At 33.0% G+C, this 8,561-nt stretch overlaps 1 long non-coding RNA gene across 1 annotated transcript; it reads left to right on the top strand.

Annotated features, from left to right (window-relative positions):
• Positions 1–4,338: 4,338 nt before the first annotated feature.
• LOC107806362 (uncharacterized) lies at positions 4,339–6,398 on the top strand. The gene is made up of 2 exons (XR_012701951.1): positions 4,339–6,063; positions 6,165–6,398. It is a non-coding gene; the product is annotated as an uncharacterized LOC107806362 (long non-coding RNA).
• Positions 6,399–8,561: the final 2,163 nt, after the last annotated feature.

The raw sequence follows: 8,561 nt of genomic DNA, 5'->3' as shown, positions 1-8,561 counted from the left end.
CTAGAAAGTGGAACTATACTCAGTCGCACTATTGGAGGAGGCTTATGAAAAACAAAGATAAAATTGATCACTTGATTATGTGAAAAATCAATAAAGGAAATACAAGTTTCTGGTGGGACGATTGGTCTAGTAAAGGAGGATTAGCACAATATGAAAATGCCTCTACTTCTGTCAAAGGTCAGGTGTCTGACTATATCATCAATGGTCGCTCGAATACATTTAAGCTTAATCATGTTCTCCCTAATAAGAAGAATCCCTTTAAAATCCCCTTTTTTCTCTGGAGGCTGCTTAAATATAGAGTAGTTGTTGATGAAACTATGGGAAAATTTGGTATTCACTTACCCTCTAAATGTTCCTGTTACACTATTCATCACCAAGAAGATGAGGAACATTTGTTTCTTAACTGTATGATTATCCATAGGGTATGGAAATAGTTTAACCAGGCCTTTGGGATTCGTCAACAACATTACTGTCTGAGGCAATTGATTATTACTTGGTGGATGACCAAAGGGAAAAATGATGTTCAGAAGATGGCTCTACAAATCCTCCCTGGTATTAATATTTGGAATATTTGAAAGGCTAGATGCAAGAGCAGGTTTGACAATGTAGGTATACAGTCTCACAGAATTATTACCCAAATTTGTGATCAACTTATCATTATATCTTACAAACAATTTCCAAAGATTCCACCTCTCTTAAATTGGAAGACTTTTCAAGAGATCATAGAAATGGCTAGAGATCACGTTACTTCTGTTGCTGTCAAATGGAACTTTCCTCAAACTGGATTCATAAAACTCAACTCTGATGGGTGCTCCAAAGGTAATCCAGGTCTTAGTGCAGGAGGTGGTATTATCAGAAATGATAGAGGACATCTAGTGAAAGCTTATGCTATTCCTTTTGGAAACATGACCAATAATAAAGCTGAAGCTAGGGCCCTCAAATTTGGAATTCAATGGTGTAATATGGCTGGCATAAATAATCTAGAAATTGAGTGTGACTCTAAGCTACTTACTTATTGGATTTCCAAGAGCAGTGATCTTCCTTGGAATATTATCAAACACATACAATGATTTTTTTCACATATAGAGAGTTGGTCTATCACACACTGCTATAGATAATGAAACAAAGTGGCAGATATTTTGGCTAATTATGGTCTTGAATTCTCTGAAGCTACTTTCTTTTTTGAGTCTCAAAATATGCCTTGGGAGGCTAGAGGAGAGCTACACATGGATAGAATTCAATACCCTTCATTCAGGAGGAAGACTCACAAAAGCTCCTTTTGGATAGATAAAAACTTGTATAGGATCTATAATTTTGATGTCCCTTAATGGGTGTGCATATTGTGTAGAAGAAGTTCTCTGTAAACCTAGAGCTTACTTGAAATCCTACTTGACGTATAGAATGGAGCTTGTTCCATTCTTAATAGGTGCAGAGAGCTTATATAACGCTTCTGTTATATATTTACTACAATTATTAATAAAATGCTTCCACTCTCTATGAGGGAGTTGGACAGATTGACACAGCCAAAAAAAAAAAAAAAGGAATCCCGAAACCACATGCCAAAGACATAACAATCAGAAAATAAAAGTTTAATTTATGACGAGATATATAGTTTTTTTTACCTACCTATAGTTAGTGGCAGAATCATCATATATTTATGCTAGACTGATTCGGATATCACCGTTATATATATATCTGGTCAGTTATAATTATGATTCAATCCTTTTGGGTTAACACCAAATTAAAACACCTTCTTACGCGTCGTTTGTGGGGAAACAAGTTATTTCATGATTAATTATTTTGAGATTAGTTATTTCATTCTCTTATGGATATAAAAAAAATATTATAATTCCGGGATTAGTTATATCACGATTTTATCTCAACTAAATATGAAATAAACTCATCTCAATTTAATCTCGAGATTAATTATCTCTTATCCCTCGTATCAAACGAGCCCTTAGTTTGTCCGAAATATAAATTTAACACAAAATTGATTAAAATCAAACCATCGACAACAATTTCTCAGGTCAATTTGATTAATTCTTTTTGTTCGATGTGATATTTGGTTGGTCTAGAATAGCCCCCTACTTATTTATACCATCTAACGTGCCATTTGCCAACAAAATCACAGTATCACGCCACCCTCCCTCATTTCATTTATTATTTTTCAGAAAGACAATTTCGGTTATGATACTCCGCGATTAAAACAGGCTTGTAATTAGGGGTGTCAATGGTTTGGTTCGGTGTTCGGTTCGGCCGGTTATTTTATAAAATTTGTATTATACTAATTTTTCGGTTATTCTATTATATATAACAAAAATTAGACTTTTCGAAACCGTCCCAATCATGTGGGTTTCTCTTCGGTATCGGTACGGTTCGGTAATATTCGGTAATTTTTTAAATATCTTGTAAAAATCACTAGTAGAAGTAAAATGTAACAACATACGTACTTTTATAAGATTTAGCAAAACTCTCTAGACATTTTTACAGTTTAAAAGATGATAAATTAAGAAAATATAAAAGAAGACTAGAGTATAGATCCATCAACTATTCTACATCAGTGTAAAAGAAACTAAGAATATACAAAAAAAATATAAATCACACGAGCGGAAAGATAATAACCAAGCTGGGTCTCAAGACTAAAGTCTATAGAAGATCAAATATTCAAAAAGATAAATCTAAATCATACGAAAGGACACATATTCAATACATTTTAGTTTGTTACTCATAATCGCTACAATACCTTGTGTTTTGCTAGTGAATATGCCGGAAATAATTTAGTTTCAATAGGAGTAGCATAATAGGTTTGGGAATTTAGATTTTAAGTTTAATTACTTGTTGGCTTGTAACTATTTCATAATTCCAAGCCCTAGAAAAAATTTAATGCTATATTATTTTTAAACATAATATATAAGTATATTTTTTACATTGTAAATTTATTCGGTAAGGTTCGGTATTTATTCGGTAAGGTTCGGTATTTTTTCGGTTTATTTTCATAAAATAAAAAATCAATCCTAATTATCGATTCGATTATAGATTTATATAAAAACCTACGGTTTTATTAGAAGAAACCTAAAAATCGGTTCGATACGATACGGTTCGGTAGGTTTAATCGATTTTTAAATATCTATTGACACCCATACTTGTAATAGTGGATCTTATTTCTGTTAATTTTAATAAGTAATAACATTTTTTTCTCTGACAAGTAATAACGACATGTCGTTTTATTAGCAAAAGAAAAGACAAAATCAGACTAGTGCTTGGTTCCTGTTTGGCCTTACTTTATGCGAGAGTTAGCCTTAGCCACGGAGTTTCTTAAAACTGCGGGCGCCGAATCTTCTCGAAATCTCTCCGTTTTCCTAGAAGACAACCCCCAACCCACCTAAAGCACGTGTATATATTGCATACGCATATAATGTATATTATATTATTCCCTCCGTCTCATATTATTTATTATGATGCTCTTGTACACCCGCTTGAAAAATTAATTAGGATGAGATTTTGATCACTTTATTATTATTCATGTATTAATATTTAATTTTTTTTCATTGGTATTTGAATAAAATTAGGTGTTTCTAGTCTTCAAGAATAATTATTATTAAGGATAAAAAAGAAAAAAGATAATTAATTTTGTCTTGAACTTTTAAAGTGATAAATAATTTAAGACAACTATTTTTAGTAACCACGACTGTTAATATGAGACAGAGGGAGTATATTTCAGCTGTGTTATTTTAGATGAATTAACTTAAATAGTAATCCACCTAATCGTTAAACTAAAAATCGCTAACGGATATGTAATACATGTATAATTCATATGTAATATATGTATAATTATATATAATCAATATATAATCTATGTATATTACTAAAAAAAAAGCATTACATCCGGCTGGCTATTTTTGTGAAAATGTCTTTATTTTATCCCATCTTGTTGAATTGGTAACAGAGTATTACAAAAAAAAATACTTTTAAAACTTATAATTTGATAGTATATCTTATAAGATTAGTGTCGCTATGATAATTTATTATTAAAAGAACTTTTTTGAGAATTTATTATAAATATAAAAATATTACTCCTTCCGTCTCAAAGTAATTGTCATTTTGTTTACACGATTTTTAATAAAATATTGAATATAAAAGATTGTTGTCTATTTTATCATTTTTTACGTCTTAAAATATAATCTCATTTCATTTAATACTTACACATTATTCAAATATTTATAGTTTTCAAGAACAATTAATATTAAGTATAGAATAGAAAAAAATTAATTAATTTATTATTAAACTTCTAAAATAATAAGATCCAAATATTATTTTTTTTATACAGATTAGGAAAGAAATAGGACCACTGTTATATGCACAGAGCAGGATGTATATGCTTCTATATATACACAACACACACACAAGCTATATAACTTCTCGTACTCTCATCCCCCAAAAAATATCACCAAAACATCGTATACACCAAAACCCTTGTCTCTCTCTCTCTCTCTCTTCTCGGTCCTGCAAAAACTCCTCAAGAAAAAAGAACTATTTCCCATTTTTTATTTCAATTTTTAAGGAGAGAAATTGCAGTGAGAAGAAGCTGAAAAATAAATACTAAAAAAAGAGAAGATGTGTTTGTTCTCATGTGTATGTGAAGAAGATGAGAAAGAGATTGGAAGAAAAGTAGCACCAGGAGCATGTCCTTGTTGTGGAGGAAAAGTACAAGCTGTAGATGTAGAAGGACGCTTCAGATTTTGCTTTCTCCCTATTTGCTTTAGGTTCAAGAGGAAGTATCTTTGTACTCTCTGTTCTAAGCGTTTGGTTTTGTATTCTTGATTAATTTCATCTCCTATTTTCCTCTTGTAATTTGTGCTCTCAATTTTTTGAAAATGATCATATAAGTGTAATTTTTTAATTTATCTGAAAGAGGGTTTGAGACTTTCTCATTTGTTAAAGAATATATGAAACTTGTTCAGTTGTGCCCAGTTATGAGAATTTATAAAAATGGGCTGAAAACACTTCGAGGTTTGCAAATTCTGTTTATATATTAAAAAAATGCATTTTAAGTTATATGTATCGTCAGGAATGTTTACACTATCAAATAATTTTTATTTGTTGTAACTTAGTTTTATTTTTAGGTTATAAATTTTGCATTTTAAAAAAGCTTAACTATATGTATTATATGTATTTGAGACTGTAACAGTGTAAAAAATTATTTACATTGACTGCTTATAACTCTATTTCACCTCAGCTTATTGAATTTTGTATATACGAAATACCTGTAATTGGAGAAACAATATATGTGGCAGATTTGAGTAGCCACGTACTTGTCCATTTCATTGCCCAAATCTTGGCCAGACTAGTTGGCCTAATTAACCCCTCCACATAAATGTGTGAATGTCACGTGTCCTGCTTGTGGACCAAAACATACTACAAATACCTTTAGGCCTTTGGCCAAATTAAGGAAGCTTCCTAACAACGTGGTCTGTTTCCCTTGTGTTGTCTATATTGAACTCTGTAATTCGATAAAGCTCCTGGCTTTGCAGGATTTGGTACTTTAGAGATCGTCTGATGCAGATTCAGGACTTAAAACTATGGTTTAATCTTAAATCTTTTGCATTAAAGTTATTTTATGGTAAAAATTATGGGTCACATTTATTGTTTATTGTAACTTTAGTGAATTTTTATACATATTTATATACTTCACGTCAAAAGTATTGTATTCAGATGAATCTAGTATTGTATTCAGATGAATCTAGCATCACAAGGCTGGGTCTTAGTTGGAGTACTTCACCGTGGTGGAGGACGACTTGTTCTTAATTTTCTAGTTGAATTGTGCAGCTCCATCCTTTGAATTTTTAAGTTATATAAACTGACAATTTATACAACTATTAGTATACTTTAACTGCTTATAACAATATCATATTAGGATTGATTGGTTCAGGCACTTACTTGTTATCGCAAGTCAATGACACTGTTGAGTCCATAAGGTTCAATTTCTTGATCTCTCTTTTGGCACTTTTCTTGGAACAAAATTGAATGAACTGAAACGAGATGACAGAGACTCGAACATCTAAAGTGAGTGCTATTTATTCTTCTTTTTTTATTGCACTTTTTCTCCCTTTGTTTCTTTATTTATGTTAATTAGGAGCAATAAAATTGTTTTCTTGTGATTATAGGTCATGGTTCCAAGCCATGGAAGCAATTATTAATACTTGCATTAAGATAGACTATATACATCATACCCTTTAGGCTGCGGTCCTTCCTGAAGGACGTGGATGCCTTGTGTACTATAAGATCTAACCAGAAAGTTATGGCACCACCTACATACTATACACATGATGGATGCGATAGAGTCATTTGTAACTTTCTAATGCTTTTGGACAAGATAAAATTGTTGAGATATTAATGTTTTTCTTTTTCTTAAAGAAAATTTCAGTTGATAACGATCCCCATACCTACTAAGGGCCAACTTTACAAATTATGAGAAAAATCGAGGCACTTCCCAGCCCGTTTAACTTTTCAAATGGTTCTCGGGCCTTCGCTTAATAGTATTTTGACTTTTCATCGAAAGAAAACATAAAAGTTGTCCCCCAGAAAAAAGTGTTCTTACTTAATAGTAATAATACAATTAAAGTATTATTCGTCACGTGAGTTCTTTGTAAAAGCTTATGAGCATAAAGAGAAAAAGAAGTTGTATGCTTCTTCTCATTTAATTACTTAAATTAATGTGAAAGGTACAAGGTTAAGTTTTGTTACAACTATCACAAGAGGTTCTAAACGAATTAGTCGTAAAACTCACAGTATTGACTTCGAAATTCGACGTGTCATAAATAATGAAGTAACTACGGGAAGCAGCAGAGACATTTTTTTAAATTCCATTCTATGTTTAATTTATGTGAAAGAGTAGCCAATATCAGTTTACTTCTTCTAGAAAAACCTCCCTTTCATTTTCAAATAATTTTCAAGATTCCCATTTCAAAACAAAGACAAATATACCACGTTGGATAATTAATTAGTAAAACTAGTCAAATGCACGAGAACTATATTAAGAACGTTATTGCTTATCAAATTTAGAAACATAAAGGAAACGAGGGCAAAACATTTTAATTATGAAAATAACACAATAAAAATTAGAGAACATAAAAGAATGATTTAGTAGGTAAAGTGTCCTTATCCCTAGGGTCACCAAACCTAATGTAACATACAAATTCCTCATTAGCATCTCGAAACTCAAGTTCTCATTCCCCTATAGACTCACCAAGCAGGGGGCGGAGGTAGAATATACTTTGCAGGTTCACCCGAATTGTTTTGGTCCAAATTATATATTTATTTTAAAAAATTTATTAAATATATATTAATTATTAATTTAAAACTCAATAACTTAAAAGAGTTATAATATTAAATATAATTTCAAATCCTGCCTCTATTATGTGCTACTAGTTAGCAATCCTTTATTCCTCGTATTTGCACACAACCCGCAACAAGCGGCTTTCTATTAAAAAATAACAATAATATACAAGAATTTGCATATCATATTAAGGCCAATGCTAACAGGGGCGAATGTTAGGATCGAAATAATCAGGTGTCATATGAAAGCTAGTAAAACAAACCTTAAACAATAATAAATCGGATAACAAAAGATAAATCTATCAAAAGAGACACAAACATTTAATGTGGTTCGGCCAATTTACGTACGTCCACAGATGGAGATGAGCAATCCACTATCTAAAATAGAGTACAAAATATTGGGAGAACAACATCACGAAGAGGCAAACACAAGTGACACAATAACTGTCATGGGCGGCTTTTCAGCTGTGCCCCATGACCCCTTGGGCGCGCCCCGTGGCGCCTTAGCAAGCCTTCCAATGCCTAGCACCACGGACGGCCCCGTGGTCTTGGCCGCGCCAAGTGACAAGCGCGCATGTGCATCTGTCACCCCACCGATATCCCTCGCCAACGCCCAACCGCAGGCAGATGCCAACAGCGCCGCGCGCGCAGACAACGCCGAGCGCGCAGACTCTGATGCCAAAGACTATGCTGCTGACAACGGACCTGTTTTTGCCTTATAGCAAACTAAGTCTTTTTCATTGTAAATATAGAGTAGTTTTATTCCATGTACTTCAATTATGTTTCTCTAGCTTACTCAAGTCTAGTCTTGTAGCTTTGGATTATTTTTTTAAGCATTATTAGGGGGGATCAAGCAATCAAACTTTCTAGCAAGCAAACAATTCTCTGTACTGGTGTCTCTCCCTCTCGGCACCGCGTTGCCTTTCTGTAATAGCTTTCATTAATGCAATCAAGCTTTCTTTCATTCTCAATTCTCATTCATGTTCTCTCAATTGCTCTTGGCATTGGTTTTCCCGTACGACGCTAACAATCTAGTCTAGCGTACGGAGGGGACCTCAATTGGCGGACATCAACTGCACTGACATCAGTTGCTTAGCATTACGTCGCCCTTCCAAGGAATCTCAGGAAGGCATCGCGTAACAGTTGGTATCAGAGCCTAGGCTTGACATCGGACGAGGGAACGCATTGCCATTACCACCATTTCTGACCATGGTGAATCATGGGGA

The sequence above is a fragment of the Nicotiana tabacum genome, chromosome 18 (genome assembly GCF_000715075.1).
Source record: "Nicotiana tabacum cultivar K326 chromosome 18, ASM71507v2, whole genome shotgun sequence".
Taxonomy (NCBI): Eukaryota; Viridiplantae; Streptophyta; class Magnoliopsida; order Solanales; family Solanaceae; genus Nicotiana; species Nicotiana tabacum.
This window is presented reverse-complemented; position numbering and strand designations above follow the sequence as displayed.